General features: G+C 36.6%; 1 protein-coding gene across 2 annotated transcripts in view; it reads left to right on the top strand.

Annotated features, from left to right (window-relative positions):
- The window catches only part of LOC127878146 (vascular endothelial growth factor receptor 1-like), a 113,783-nt gene that overhangs the window by 1,322 nt on the left and 96,234 nt on the right, over positions 1-16,227 (top strand). The window lies entirely within an intron of this gene.

The following is a 16,227-nucleotide window of genomic DNA, read 5'->3' as shown; positions in this document are numbered from 1 at the left end:
TATTTAACATGTACATGTCTTTTAATTTAGGCCTGGCAACATGTTGTTTGGATTGGGAAGAATGCCTGAATGTCCAGTCGATCTGTGTATTTTAGCCATTCTTATGATAAGCATATAGTCGCCGCTTCGTCTGTCCGTGCACAATTTTTGTCCATGCTATTTCTCAGCAACTAATGACCGGAATTCAATGAAACTTTATGGGAAGCTTCACTACCAAGAGGAGATGTGCATATTATCAGCAGGTTCTGGTCGGATGATTTTTCACAGAGTTATGGCCCTTTGAAATTTTCTATAAAAAAATTCTTGTCCCCTCAACTACTGTGCCCTCAAGATGTTTCCTTTTATCTGAATAAAAATTGCAATATTGTGACAAAAAAAAACTTTGGGGAGCATCACCTGTCTCCGACGGTTTCTTCTCTGTAGACTCACTAGACTGTCACTGATACATAGAGATGTTTAGCAATTAGAATTATTTCACTCTTAGACCGCCACAGGCTCAGTGGTTTTTTTTCACCATTTTGGGAATGGGGCCGGGTCCCTTTGGATTGGGAAAATTCGCGGCATTTTGACTTAAATTGGGAAATAAGTGTTGTTGTTTTGGTAACAAATGCTTCCAAATTGAGGATACAAGTGTGTCCAGTATTATATTTATTAAGGTTGATCTTATATGGATGGGAGATGAACAAAATATTGAGATCTAAAAAAAAAAAAATTTTTTTTTTTTGGAAACCTTCCATTGGGAATTTTTAGCTTCCATTTGGGAAAAAATATGTACTTTTTTCCATTGGGAATGGGTCCGGTTACCGGACCCGATTTTGAATGAAAAAAACCACTGAGGCTATTTGGTAAAATGTACCGTATTTAAATTCTTTCAAGATATATTACTCTTGAAGTAACATTATTTTAAATGTTTTATTATTAAACATTATAGTTATGCAACATTAGAAAATTTATTAGATAGGATATGCTAACTCAAAGTAAATGTACCTTATCAACAAGTTTATTATCCCCCGCCATAGGCGGAGGGATATTGTTTTGGCGTTATCCGTCTTTCCGTCCGTCTTTCCGTCCTTCCTTCAGTCCGTCCGGCACTTTTGTGTCCGGAGCCATATCTTGGAAGTGCTTTCGCGGATTTCAATGAAACTTGGTATGAGTATATATATATGGATAAGAGGATAATGCACTCCTAATGGCATTGTACACCATCTGTTAATAACGGAGTTATGGCCCTTTGTATCTTGGAAAAATGCTTTTTTGTGTCTGGAGCCATATGTTGGAAGTGCTTTGTCGGATTTCATTGAAACTTGGTATGAGTATATATATGGATAAGAGGATGATGCATGCCAAATGGCATTGTACACCATTGGATAATAAAGGAGTTATGGCCCTTTGTATCTTGAAAATATGCTTTTTGAGTGTCAAATAAAACACTTTTGTGTCCAGAAGCATTTTGGCGGGGGATATCAATTCAACGAATTTGCTTGTTGTCATGATGGCATTACATTATTTAGTTTGTTTTACACATGTAAGTTAGTTATTTAGTGAGGTATGCATTTACCGGTAACTATTGTAAGCCAGTAAGTAACTTATTACTTTTGTAGTACCAGAAAAGAGAATGAAATACATCTGCTAAATCCCATGGAATGGTGTTGAATATAGTTCCATGCATGTATATATATCAGATAATCTTCTGGTGTTTTACCCTATATTGTCAATTTGCTCTACATTTTTGTGCACAGTTTGCATTTTTATCAAGTTATGAAATGTACATAAACTGAAGAAATGTCTTATCAGGCTGCTGTAGACTGCAAACAATTTTAATATGTTTGTTCATTATTTGGGTAATGTCTGCAGCATCCTTTGGAATCAAGGTATTTTACTGGCTATAATGAATCCATCTATCTGAGGAGCGCTCATAAACACAGGTCTCTGCCCTGATAAGGTGGATAGATAAGCTTCAGGAGAACACATAGATTTTTTGATGTATTTGATACATCCTTGGTTCTTCAAGTGCTGTGGGTGCTGTCTAATCAAGGGATACCATAGCTCACATTAAAGTTGGTTACTTGTTATACTTTACTGAGACCTCAACATTACAATTTTTATATAGAAACATTGATAAAACCAAAGTCTGGTTCAGGCTGTATATGTTTACTTGTGATCCTGGGTTTGCTTCTGTTTTTGTATGGCACAGAACTTATAAAGAATGCATTGATGTGAAGTGCATTTTGGACTCAAGTTTATGTAAACCAGTTTATTTCGCCGCTTCGTCTGTCCGTCCGCCCGTGTGTCCGTCCGTGCACAATTTTTGTCCGGGCTATTTCTCAGCAACTAATGACCGGAATTCAATGAAACTGTATGGGAAGCTTCACTACCAAGAGGAGATTTTCATATTATCAGCCGGTTCTGGTCGCATGATTTTTCACAGAGTTATGGCCCTTTGAAATTTTTTATTAACTGTACATATAGTGCAATTCTTGTCCGGGCTATTTCTCAGCAACTAATGACCGGAATTCAATGAAACTTTATAGGAAGCTTCACTACCAAGAGGAGATGTGCATATAATCAGCGGGTTCTGGTCGGATGATTTTTCACAGAGTTATGGCCCTTTGAAATTTTCTATCAAAATATTCTTGTCCCCCCAACTACTGTGCCCTCAAGACGTTTCCTTTTATCTGAATATATAGTGCAATATTGTGACAAAAAAAAACTTTGGGGAGCATCACCCGTCTCCGACGGTTTCTTGTTTAAACTAATTATTGTGAAGTTACAGGCATTGTACATGTACATTGTATCATTATGCTTTCACAACAGTTTCCTAAGCAGAACAGGGCATGTGAAAATAGAAATTAAAAAGATTAAACTTTGTTTCAATTAGAGAAAACATACTGCCGGTATTATTACACACACTGTTTGATGTTTATGTTTTATGAATTGTTTCTGCAAATAAATGTTTTTTAAAGTCTCACAGTTTATTTACCTTATGTGCTATATTGCATCTGGTGACATATTTACCTCTTTATATGGATCAAGACAGAAATAAAACTTGTAACATTGAATATTAATATATCCACCTACTTTCATACAGTCATTACATTCATCATTCATTACATGCATACAAATCAGCTTCATATCATATGATACACTGTACATACATTTTAAGCAGAGGCGTGTGAAAATGGGTATTATGCCATATGAAGCCAGCGTATCCACCGCAGTCTGGTTAGCAGTTACCATGGCCGCTATAAGGTTATGATTGGTTTCATGGTCTCACTAGCGGACATCACTTATTATTACTTATAAGAGTATATGGATGCAGAGGCATATTAACCCTTTGCATGCTGGGAAATTTGTCTTCTGCTAAAATGTCGTCTGAAGAATTTCTAAAATTAGCATTTTCTTCATTTTTTTCCAAAAAATACTTTCAGAATAGCAAACAGTTTGGATCCTGATGAGACGCCACGTTCTGTGGCGTCTCATCTGGATCCAAACTGTTTGCAAAGGCCTTTGAAATTCGGTTCCAGCACTGAAAGAGTTAGGAACTACAAATATTCTGATATGCCGTTAAGCCCATTTTTTCGCATGGCTCATTTATTAGTGTGGGCTATAGACATTGATGCACGAATAGTGGACTTATATTTATTTATAGCCTGGTACAAAGTCATTTATAGCATGGTACAAAGTCATAGTGACAAGGATGCTAAATATACTTTAGTGGCACATGCATAAGTTCCAGCGATTTTTTGTCTTCTTTATGAATAACTGCAAAAAGACACTTTCCCAGATGGGGTGAAAAACACTCATAAGGGGGTAAACTAAATGAAAAATTTAATTTATTTCCCTTTGCAGCTCTATGGCTTGAGCCTAACTCTTTTGATTTTGTAATGATTTTTTTTCACAAACATAAATTTGATGGTGCGGTTTTCTTCAGTCATCAAGACTGTTAAAAAGAATATTAGTTTGATATACTATATGTGCAAAGGTACATCTTGCATGTATATGTTAATTTAATGAAAACCTTTGATTACTATAGGAAGTATGGCACATATATTTTTTGTCCCTGTGGTACGTAAAAGCACCTACATGTTGAGGCTGGTGGGAGATCTTAATGATATTATCATACACTGTCATTCACCAGGGAATGTGTGTCTAAATTATTATATTGGACTATCAGTTATGAACAGATGAAATAAAATGCAAGAAAATTGCTGGCTCACTGCCAAGTTTTGCTAAAGTTCTGAAGAAAACAGACAGGCTATTTTAAATCAGTTTTTAGAAGGAAAAAACAACAAACAGCTAAAACATATTACAGTTATGCAGATGATAAAAGTAATTTTGGTTTACATGACACAGTTATTTACCTTGCTCTTTAAAGGTTTTAATTTGTGTTAACATAAATTTTTTTGTCTGTGTTGTTAATTGAACACATGCACATTAATTTTTCTTTAGTTTTAGTATATTCTTAAGTTTCCAAGGTTTTTTTAAGGTTGCTTGTAAACAGCAAAGATATATCATTCCCTATTTGCAACATGCTATTCTTGCCTACATACATGTTAATTGTACAAGAACATAATTGCAATAGAAATAAAAACATTCACATGAAATATGTCACATGGTAACAGTATGTTCTGCTATATTAGTATAGAGATATGTTAATTGATTGTTACTTGTATTATATAAGTTTTGATATTGAACTTAAATTATTCCATACTTATTAAAAAAATGTTGAAAGATTGTGCACTGAACACTGAACAGATATTGCAGGATTCTTGTTAGTACATAATAAATACAACATAGCATGGCATAATTCTTGTTAGTACAAAAGAACACCTGAGATTAGATGTTTTACATGTAGAAGAAGAAGACCAGTATATTGACAGTACACTGCTAATTGGGAATTGATGAACAGCCTGCTTGTTACTCACGCTTCACATCTGAAGACACTTTACTCATCATGTACTGTCTGTGAATTATATTGGATCCACTTGTACCTGCTTTAAAGTAACTATTTGTTCTCAAGGTATACAAAACAACTCTACGAACTGACTGCCCTATGTAAATAATGGACTCCTTGCGGACGGACTTATTGAAGATCTTTGGATCTTTTTAATGCAGACATATGATGTATAATAGTTATTTAGTACAATTTGGTGTTTTTTGTGAACACAAGCTAGTTAATAATGGTACTTTGTAAACATTGTTAAAAGATGTTACATCATCATGTAACTTTTAGCGTTGGCAGTGGTTTAGTGGATATGGTGTCTGCCAAGCAATAAAGAGGTCACAGGTTTTATGCTCCGAATGTGCTCAGATTCAATACTTAAGGCACCATGAGTCAGCAATTGTTTTCCTTCTTTATAAAGTACCGGTAAACATTTCTTTTCCAATTGAGCAAAAATCGCTGAAATTTCCAATTGGCGTCAGAATTTTTTTCAAAACAAATGAAATTTGCGGGTGTTTCGTTCCAAAATCACTCTCTGTGAGTGAACAAATCAAGTCAATAAGCTGTGTGTTAAAACTCGCGCTAGATGAATTTGAGTTTCATAACACAATGCATGCAATCAATAAAGCCATTTTCATTTCTGGTGTATTTTCCATTAATTTTAGTTCTTGTGTTTAAACCTGATTGTTGTTTTTACTGACATGAGATACATGTATTATAGTAAATACTACAAGAATTTTTTTTAACATGGTCATCAGTCAAACAGATGCGTTCCATTGACAAAGTTTGGCTTCCTAGAAAAAAGCTAAAGGATTTCTCAATCTATTAAATTTGACCAAGTGTTGAAATAGAAGAATTGATTGTGAAAGTGTCCTGCAGAATGAAATTCACACTTGCGCTACTGCAGTTGATGATTGCCAATCTGTGTCCAACCCAGCCCAGCAAGAAGATCCATCTCTGTCTGTCTTACTCCACTGGTGGTTAGCGTGTGGCTATGATAATAATTCGTAAAAACATCATTTTGAATGAAAAAATAATCAAATTATTCCAAAAATCAACTTCTCTGTAAAAAATTCACTATCATAAATTATAGATGAAACGATGACTTGAAAATAGGGTGCATCACTTTTAAAAGCGATTGCTTCATCAATTGTGTAGCGATTTTCATGAATTCGGTCTTATTAAGCGCAGAATGAATTTTCTTTCTGAGAATGTACATATTTTGCAATATTTTTACAATTGCTTGGTCAAATTTGAAGAAATAACACGATAACACAACTCGCGTGACCTACTCGTCAACGATCTGACCCAATTCAATATGATGTTTTTACTAATTTATATTATAATTGCCATACACTAACCACCTGTGTCTCACTCTATCTGTCTCAACTCAAAGTCAATCAGCCGCATGCAGTTGATGACATTGTTATCTACACCAATTTGAGTACACATGACAATCGTAATTTTGGAATGCCAGTAAACAATAATTTCAAACATATGTGGAATTGTGTACCAAGTAATAAAAGAAAAACACAAATTACAAATTTCACGTCAGAATTTCCCTATTTGAGAATTTCACTACTTGAATTTTCCCAACTTAAGGATTTTACGCGCTTCTTTTTCCTAATTGGACAGTGGTGCCAGTACTTTTTATAATTGGACGAAAACAAATTGCTGCATTGAGTACTAGTTCTACTCCTGAAGCAGACTGGAGTGTCTTAATAAGCTTTAGGCTTTAAGTGCAATGTAGCTTAAATATACATGTACAGGTCTAAACTTGAAACATACATAAAATGGATTTGTATGGCAAAACCCAGTGCTGACCATGGTCCCCAAACACTATCTGATTAAACACAATGCTTGATGGTCTCATGTTTGATGCATAAAAAGTATTTTACATTTTAAAAGTAGCAAATAATATCATAGGAATTTCCCGATAACGTCATAATTATAGGGTAATTTACTGCATGTAAAACGCAACACCTTGACCTTTGTAATCCAGAGTAGAATTGTCAGAATTTTCACTGATTCAATCTAATTACCTTTTGAAAAGTTTACGTTTGTTTGGAAAACAAGGTTATTATTTTTCAGATTGAACATCTTTAAGTCAGAATTACATAAACACCATGGGTGTGGTCTATTTTTCCTGAGGACTTTGCCAGTGGATTTCTCTAATTAATTGGCCTGATTTGATAACCCCTGCTCTTTATATTCACCCAGTTTACCTCTTGGATGACCCAGGTAACAGCAAGTAACTTCCAAGTAATGTTCAGTAGTAGCAGGGTTTTTTCAGGTGAAAGAAGTGCATTTGTTAGGAAAATATATGATATGAAAATAGTTTTGTCTTTATGATATATGTTGCGCTTTGGCAGTTATTGCACCTAAAATGCATAATTGCATAATTGCGCAATCATTACTCATGCTCTTAGATCTACAGTCAGAAACAGTTACTATGGTATTTCGAGTGGAATGTGACCTTCCTGCCAGACAATAACTTTGTTGTTTTTCCACGATTGTTTGTTCTCTCTGATTTGGCTGCATTCGGAACAGCTTATTGCTAATGTGGTTTAGGTATATGAGTTGTAAGATTATAAATGAGGCAGTTAAAAGTATACATGACATTGTATGAGTATACAGTCCAACCTGCCCGAGCGACCGGCTGTTAATAGCAACCAACAGTCAATAACCACCACACCGATTTCCTCCCGAACGATTTCGATATATATTGAACCTGCGAATAAAGCCCACCTGCGAACAAAGACCAAAGACCGCCCTTTTACATTCCCAAAAGTCCATTTTGATAGCTTACAACGACCACTGCAATCATAAAAATCAACGATTTTGCAACTTTCAAAAAAAAAATGGCCGCCATGATGCTGTGTAGTCACGTGATACACATCTTACCAGTGGACTCGTCGGTCGCTATGCAAATATTGGCAAGTGACAGTTTATTGCACTCGATAGCAGTTGTTTGTTTATTTAACACGCATTGCTAATTGGTAGTTGCCTGCTTCTTTTATGCATTTGACAGTTTGTCAAAAGTGTAAAAATATTGCCTTTGTATTAAAGTGACTCACGATTAATGTACTAATTGCTGAAAATATCAAAGACAAGTTTGGGGCTTTCATCAACTCATTAAGAAAATTAACGTTTTTATATCAATAACGATGCCTGAAATACAAACATTTTGATAGCCATTCCCTTCTTACATTTCTCCTTGATAAGACGTGCATAGATTATAGACAAGTAATCAGTTCAATTTAATCATCATGGCTTCCAAGCGTAAGTTCTTGATGTTGGAAGAACGCGTTGCGGTCATTAGTTTGTTAGTAAAAGGACACAGTTGTAGACAAGTGGCTAGTGATCTTGGTGTAGGCAAAACTCAAATCCAGAACATTCTGAATTACATGTACATATACATGTATGTCAATAATTATTTATAAATGTATATGATCAATGAAATAAATAATAAAAACATAAGGGAATGGAAATAATAAAAACAAAACTGTGTTTTCAATCCTTTATTTATTATACATGCATAAGTATTCAAACATTTAAACAAAAGAGCACATACATAGATAAGGTACCTGTTAAAATACTACTAGCATATTTTGCAAAGTTTCAATCGACCCTGGGAATAAAGACCACATGTGAACAAAGACCACAACGACCAAATCCCTTGAGTGGTCTTTATAGACAGGTTAGACTGTCAGTGATTTTTTTTGCTCAAATTTACAGCAGATTTTCTGCTTCTTCCCAATCGCAAAAATACACCTTTTTTTCCCAAAAATCTGACCAAAATTTCCCAAAAAAAGCCCAACTTCCAAAAAAAAAAAAAAAAAAAAATTATTATTATTTTTTTTTTTTTTTTTAGAAAGAAGTCTCATATAACTTAATTATGATTTCTTAAATCTAGGTCTCAACTTTATTTTTTAAACATCTTACAAAATATATAACTTAAATTTAGACATTTTTGTCCATAAATCATTCCCAAACTTGCCACTTTTATTGATTAAAAAAAAAATCCTAATTTGACCAGACTCCTTTTCTAGAAAACTCCCTGAACATGCACTTAAAAACAATATCACTTCTGTTACTTATAATCCTATTTATAATGCTTAATTTTTCCCAATTTCATGGTTTATCGCGCTAATTTTCCCAATTCAAATGGCACAGGCTGTAACAAATTTAAGCAAAAAAAATCACTGACTGTACACACAAGTACATAATTGATTCTAGTGTAATATGATTTGTTTTGTTAATCATTTACTTAAGATTATGTTTTTTTAGTTCTATATATATGTTTGGGGTTTGTGTATAACGAAACCTGGTATATCGAATAACCTGGTATATCAATCAGTTTTCATGTGTGTAGTTAATAATGGTGTTAAATTATGGATTCGCATCCTCACTTGGGTTAACATGATTTCAAGAATAAATAGGAAAACAAACTTGTTTAGTAAACATGTAGACTCGTCTTAAGATATAAAGACAAAATAAATAAGCAAGTTACAATAATAATTCTATATATGAGTAAAATAAAGTAGTTTTACTGCTCGTGAAATATAGTTTGATGTGACATCAATGAATGCAAAGATATGCAGGCCTATATATATATTTGAGTTTTTCTACTTCTTTACTATGTTAATAAAGGTAAACAACAATATTTAGCTGATATTTTGGATGGTTTATGTGCTATGTTGTGTTCTGAATGTAGTTTCATTTCCTTAAGTGCTCACTTAAGCTATTAAACTGCTGTAAAATCACTAAAAGTTACTATATATCCTTTACAGTGTTATGTATGTGTATTTTGTCAGAAATGAAAGGCCATTTTTCTTCTTGTAAAATGTGTTTCATTTTATCAGTATTACTCCAGACAAGGCAATATGAGTCAGTATTCTGATTGTCAAGGTGTAAGGCCACGACTTTTTTTTATATTGGTTTACAAAAATTATTTTTAAAATGGTCCATCGGGCGGTCGAAAAAAAAAAAAAAAAAAAAACATCATTGGAAAAATAAGTTAATACTAATAACATCAGAACAAAGACATCATATCTTTTATAACCTTAACACAGAGACGAAAAATCAAATTATGCAATGAAACACATCTATATCTTCAAATGAAATGAGTCACCTAAAAGCACCTTTTGTAACATCAGGCAATTTTAAACACTCCATTAAATGACATGCGTTCTTCTCCCATTAAAACAAAAAACTGCGCTTCATTTCCGTAATTCGATGCGCACCATTACGCAATGCGATGCCCGTTGCATAAATCTTATATAAGATAAACTACTCATACACAAAGTATGTGTTTGCTCTTATTGGACTTTTGACATCGTCCATGAAAAAAAATCGAGGTAGATCGATCCCCGCGTCGTCGCGGTAATGTTTGTTAAAGTTGTTGTTGTCATGAAAACTCGTTGATTTACAACGCAAAACGTCTTATTTGAACTGACGCGAATTAATACAATCATAATTTATTTGTCAACTTGGCTTTTGCTTTATTTTGATAATTTAATCCAAAGTTTAATGTTAGCAAGTGTTTTTACTGGAATTGTAAACAAGGAGCCAGTTAAAGTCTTCCGAAAATGTGCAGTCTGTGTGAATTGACAGTTTGACGTCATCAAAGGAAAGCCGCTTGCTGTCTAAAGCAATAAAGCGACAAATTTCGCGCCGACAAAATTGGCTTCCTTTGTCTAGCAATCAACATGCTGAACAAATTGTGCGTTTGTTTCTCAATTGCAATCCTCCAATTTAATAATAGCACGCATAGCTCCGCCTTCGAATCTTTTGCAGAGAACGGAGGCGGAGTTTAACGGTTAATTGAGCTAGTATTTTACGCAAGTTGAGTTCCGATTTGCCGAAATTACTCGGCCCTAAGCATTAAAACGACAAATACATTTATCAATGATTTTCCGAGATATACCGATTTGTTCCGATTTCCAAACTTTCTGTACAGTTCCTATAAACTATGGCGGACGTGTTTACAAAATTCCTAAACACATTTATCGTAAATAATGGCAGTGTTTTATTGGATTATTTATACTAATTATCAAATTGCAAGGTAATACTTTTTTATCTACTATAATATCGGGTTTGTTTAATATAATAAACATGTTAAACAATATATTTGCGTCACAGACTCGGAAATAAATGTTGATGCGGTCGACATTTTACTGACGCTGATTTTCCTATTGTCTGTAATTAAATAAATTTTGATAAGTGCCCATAAAAGGACTGGTACATACTGTGTCACATTGAAAAATATCCCGATCTCTGTAATATATGGTGAACCAATCGTTGATTGTACTTACTTGATTTTATTCGCAACCTTACTCAAACCGGATCGTTTTTTTTTCTCGTTTCGCTCGTTTTTCAGTGCGGTCGGGAATAAAATATATAAAAAAAGACGATTTTCCGATTTTATTTTTTTTCCCATTTTCCAAAAATTAGGGTCGGCGGTTTTGTAAACCAAGAAATATAAAAGTCGTGGCCTAATTATATGAACATTATACGACTATATGCTGCAGGGTGACACTTTGATTTTCTTGGTAGTTTAAGAATGAAATTATACATAAAATACTTGTGGTATCATTTATGCCACAATAAAATGTGATCTTTCCTCAGTTTGTACAGAAAAATTATATTGCGCAATAAGCACAACTTCATTACCATATATTTGGCTATGATTTGTTACATTAAATATGTATTTTTACATGTTAAAATCAATGTATCAAAAATAGAGAATACATAAGATTAATAAACATGATTGGTCTCTTTTGCTTCTGATTAACCACTGTTGTTTCACATTTTGTGCTTTAACTTTTTTTGCACTTTCCGATTTATTTAAACACAGCCCATCATCATTTAAATACTTGGGAAAACATGACTGGGTTTTAAGGTCCAATATTAAGGGATGTGGAGATTCACTAACATGTATCATGTTATTTAAGTTTTTAAACATGATGTTTTTAAAACATCTTACTTTAGAGGCATAATATATAAGAATGCATATTGTTGAGTTTTGTTATTGTAGAAGCAAAATTATATGACTGAATTATTAAGAAACAATGAAATTGACAACTCCAAAAAATAGTTGTTGATGCACAGTTTCATAAGAATTCTAACTCACATCTTTATAAATTAAAAACTTCAATACAGATTTTCAACACAAAATACAAATATCAATATTGCACAAGCGTATAGAGGACTTTCATGGGATTTCCTGCACCCACAAAGTGTCCCATAGACAAGTTGTGTCCCACAGGCGAGTAGTGTCCCAGAGGAGAGTAGTGTTACAGAGGAGAGTACCGTCCCAGAGACCAGTTGTGTCCAAGAGGCCAGTTGTGTCCCAAAGGCCAATTGTGTTCAAGAGGAGAGTTGTGTCCCAGAGGCCAGTTGTGTCCCAGAAGGCGAGTTTTGTCCCAGAGGCCAGTTGTGTTCCAGAGGCCAGTTTTGTCCCAGAGGCCAGTTGTGTCCCAGAGGCCAGTTGTGTCCCGGAGGCCAGTTGTGTCCCAGAGGCCAGTTGTGTCCCAGAGGCCAGTTGTATCCCAGAGGCCAGTTGTGTCCCAGTGGTCAGTTGTGTCCCAGAGGCCAGTTGTGTCCTAGAGGCCAGTTGTGTCCCAGAGGCCAGTTGTATCCCAGAGGTCAGTTGTGTCCCAGAGGCAAGTTGTGTCCCAGAGGCCAGTTGTGTCCCAGAGGCCAGTTGTGTCCCAGAAGTCAGTTGTGTCCCAAAGGCGAGTTGTATCCCAGAGAACAGTTGTATCCCAGAGGCGAGTTGTGTCCCAGAGGCAAGTTGTGTCCCAGAGGCGAGTTTTGTCCCAGAGGCCAGTGTTTCCCTGAGGCCAGTTGTGTCCCAGAGGCCAGTTGTGTCCCAGAGGCGAGTTTTGTCCCAGAGGTCAGTTGTGTCCCAGAGGTCAGTTGTGTCCCAAAGGTGAGTTGTATCCCAGAGGACAGTTGTGTCCCAGAGGCCAGTTGTGTCCCAGAGGCTAGTTTTGTCCCAGTGGTCAGTTTTGTCCCAGAGGCCAGTTGTGTCCCAGAGGCCAGTTGTATCCCAGAGGTCAGTTGTGTCCCAGAGGACAGTTGTGTCCCAGAGGCGAGTTGTATCCCAGAGGACAGTTGTATCCCAGAGGCGAGTTGTGTCCCAGAGGCGAGTTGTGTCCCAGAGGCCAGTGTTTCCCTGAGGCCAGTTGTGTCCCAGAGGCCAGTTGTGTCCCAGAGGCGAGTTTTGTCCCAGATGTCAGTTGTGTCCCAGAGGTCAGTTGTGTCCATAAGGCGAGTTGTATCCCAGAGGACAGTCGTGTCCCAGAGGCGAGTTGTGTCCCAGAGGCCAGTTTCCGTCCCAGAGGCTAGTTTTGTCACAGAGGCGAGTTGTGTCCAAGAGGACAGTGGTATCCCAGAGGCGAGTTGTGTCCCAGATGCCAGTTGTATCCCAGAGGCCAGTTGTGTCCCAGAGGCCAGTTGTGTCCCAGAGGCGAGTTTTGTCCCAGAGGCCAGTTGTGTCCCAGGGACAAGTTGTGTCCCAGAGGCCAGTTGTTTCCCAGAGGCCAGTTGTGTCCCAGAGGTGAGTTTTGTCCCAGAGGCGAGTTTTGCCCCAAAGGCAAGCTGTGTCCCAGAGGCCAGTTGTATCCCAGAGGCCAGTTGTATCCCTGAGGACAGTTGTATCCCAGAGGACAGTTGTATCCCAGAGGACTGTTGTATCCCAGAGGACAGTTGTATCCCAGAGGACAGTTGTGTCCCAGAGGCCAGTTGTGTCCCAGAGGCCAGTTGTGTCCCAGAGGACAGTTGTATCCCAGAGGACAGTTGTGTCCCAGAGGCCAGGTGTATCCCAGAGGCCAGTTGTGTCCCAGAGGTGAGTTGTGTTCCAAAGGTGAGTTGTGTCCCAGAGGCCAGTTGTATCCCAGAGGACAGTTGTGTCCCAGAGGCAAGTTGTGTCCCAGAGACCAGTTGTGTCCAGAGGCCAGTTGTATCCCAGAGGCCAGTTGTATCCCAGAGGACAGTTGTGTCCCGGAGGCCAGTTGTGTCCCAGAGGTGAGTTGTGTCCCAGAGGCCAGTTGTATCCCAGAGGCCAGTTGTGTCCCAGAGGTGAGTTGTGTCCCAAAGGTGAGTTGTGTCCCAGAGGACAGTTGTATCCCAGAGAACAGTTGTGTCCCAGAGGCGAGTTGTGTACCAGAAGCTAGTTGTGTCCAGAGGCCAGTTAACTTATTTAAAACTTGAATATTTTTCTGAGTGGTTATTGAAACAATAACTAATCATTTCATACTTGCTGAAACATTATCATATGTAAAAAATATATAATTACTTAATTATATGCTGCTAACATTTACCCTTTAATGAAAACTAATATTTAAGCTATAAAATTTCAACTTAATGTCTTTGGTTGAAATATCCGTTGGGTTATTGTAGAATATACAATTAAACTCAATAAATACATTGCCTGGTACAGTACAGCCAAAGCGGAACAAACGTATTTCGCGATCCACGGCGGCAAGGCGAAACGAGTCGATGCCGCGTCAGTCGTTGAAGCCGCGTCAGTATGCGGCGGCAAGTCGCATTTCGCCGCAAAACTTCGCATCTGTCCGCCGAGGCATGCCGCGATCCGCGGCATGATGCCGAGTCGATGCGCATCATGAAATAAAAAATCTTTTTAAAATTATTAGTTACATGTAGTTAACAAATTTTGAAAGAACAATTATAATAATAATTAAAATCATAATAAATTTATAGTGCGCGGATTGTATTATCATATACATGTAAGCATAGTTAATGTGTCTGGCCAATTAAGTTTGTTTCCCGCCCGTAGTGTGTGTATTTCACACATAAACAAGGTCACGTAATTATGTTTTCGCACATACAAGTGGTCAATGCTCCAGCATATGATGGATTTATAAATTAATTGCATGTTGATTCTGCTATTATATTTTAGCTGAGAAAATTAGCAGTTTGAAGCCACATCAATAATCAAGACGGTGACGACGTATTTGTTGTTTTGTTAATTATCAGCTTATTATAACTATTGTTTGAATATGCGTATATAAACACGTTTTATTTTGTTCATATTATACAGTTAATATCGCTACTAATTACCCGATAATCCCGTATATTCCAGTTTTAAAGCAAATGCTGGTAAATATTTACGATACACAAACATTCTCGATATTTCCTTAAGTATCAAATACATTTTGGCATTTGTTACTATTTATAGAGATGATGAAATAACGTCTAATCGGGGCGTTTTTTTCCACACTGAACACGCGATTTACGCCTGACGTGATGTTCATGTATTTATACAACACAAAATACACCCAAACTTTCCAAACGACGTTCTACATGTCTGCATAATTTTCGCGCGCTTTTTATGAAACAAAGGATATTTTAGCACTGTTTATTTGACGCTAGAATTTGCCAAAGGACGCGTTAGCATTTAAATTCGGAAGTGTGTTTCGGATTACAAATTTAATAATGATAATCGAATGAAACATAAACAGTTGCGCGTAATTAATTCTACGCTACACATACATGTATGTACATGTTGGTGGATATCGTTTCACTCGATCTGCCGCGTACGTATGCGGCGGATTTACTCCGCGAAAGCACGCGAGGTGAATACAGACTCGGCGTCGTTGCATGGATCGATGCCGAGTGCCACGGCGATACGCCGCGTGAAGACACGATTCGGCCGCCGCGGACTAATAATCTGGCCGTGGCGTAGCCGCGGATTTTGTTTGTGCCGCTTTGGCTGTACTGTAGGTTATAAAGTAAGGTAAATACAAGATCAACAGTATCCAGCAAACATGTCATTGTATAAAGTCTATAACAGCAAATTGAGAAGCATATTCAAGTTGAATGAAGTAAAGTGCATGTTGTCATAAACTTTTGTCCATGTGTGAATAGCTATGACATTTAAAGGCTGAATTTAAATGCTATTTAAATATCATTTTGTGTCTGCATCCTGGTGTAGAACTTGAATATTGGGTACAATTTACTGCATCTTTTATGTCAAAGGGACCTGTTAACGGATTGGCAAAATGAAATTTATGAAATACTTTGGGGTACTAAGTTAGACTTTCAAAAACAAGACTACCATGTTGAATTTGGTTAAGGGCAAAATTTGTTTTTCGAGATACTATTATTAGTTAAGATTATTCCTAATACTATAGTTTTGTTAGTTATTACATAACATGTAATTTTCCCGCCTGTTTTTTGCTAGCATTTTGTCATTGGTCCTCTGTCGTCAATATTGACTTGTAAACACTTCTTCCTGCATTTATTATTCCTCTACC

The sequence above is a fragment of the Dreissena polymorpha genome, chromosome 4 (assembly GCF_020536995.1).
Source record: "Dreissena polymorpha isolate Duluth1 chromosome 4, UMN_Dpol_1.0, whole genome shotgun sequence".
NCBI classification, from domain to species: domain Eukaryota; kingdom Metazoa; phylum Mollusca; class Bivalvia; order Myida; family Dreissenidae; genus Dreissena; species Dreissena polymorpha.
The sequence above is the reverse complement of the archived record's forward strand: the minus strand, read 5'-3'. Positions and strand labels throughout refer to the sequence as shown.